The sequence below is a fragment of the Schistosoma mansoni genome, chromosome 1 (genome assembly GCF_000237925.1).
Source record: "Schistosoma mansoni strain Puerto Rico chromosome 1, complete genome".
NCBI classification, from domain to species: Eukaryota; Metazoa; Platyhelminthes; class Trematoda; order Strigeidida; family Schistosomatidae; genus Schistosoma; species Schistosoma mansoni.
In genome coordinates, this window is record NC_031495.1 from 11642979 (window position 1) to 11644018 (window position 1040).

Here is a 1040-nt window from a genome sequence, read left to right on the forward strand (position 1 = left end):
TTTATTACGAAGCCTGTAACAGCGGACTAACCTAACCTTTTTACAGATAATCAGTACTTGAATTCAAACCTTAAGAGTAGGTTGGATTGCTTCAAATTATATTTTGTCTTATTTCAGAATATAAGTTAACAATTAGCATGGAGTGTATTTTCATCACCTAGATGTCGGTCTCGGTTAGTAATTTTTTTTCACCAAACAATTCCATTGATATTTGATTTCAGTACTGTTTAGCTTATACTTGGCAACGATTAGCTATAGAATGATGAAGTACAATATCTCTTATCAAGTTTTAGTCAGCTTTATAGAGTATATACCAGTGTTTTAGTGTTTGACTGCAAGCTAAACGCAACATATTGAGAATAGGAAAGAAGAATAAAAGTCTACTTGGAACTAAAACCATTAGATTATGTAGGTCTTAATGGATATGAAAATCTTTCTTAGAGATAAATGAATTCTAAAGGGATATATAGAAGGAAAATGGTCATAATCAACCACTAACTTATTGTCTATCATATTATATGATCAACATTTACATTGATATTTACGATATTAGACATTATTTACATAAATACTGAATTAGAATTGGTCTACTTACTTACTTACGCCTGTTACCCCTCGCGGAGGAGCATAGGCTGCCCACCAGCACTCTCCACTCAACCCTAGATGAGATGGCTCAATAATTATTCATGATTAATGGAGTTATTAGCAACAAGTGTTTATGATTTAATGAATTTTAACATTCGTCATATTGTTATTTATTTACTTTACATTCAAAGTACGAAAATGTGTGGTTTGGATAAATAAATAAACAACAGATGGTACTTTTATAGTCTTCCTGTATAACAGATTGATATTTTGGTGACATATTGTAAACATAACTGAATACATGTAATAATACATAAAACGTCAATTTTGAAGTTAAATTATTAATGGATTTAGAGTAATTTGTAATTTAATTTAAACTAATGAGTTATTTTATCAGGAGGGGGTTTTGAGGAGATCTTAGTAATTTTTTTATATAGTTGAGGCTATGAGTCAAT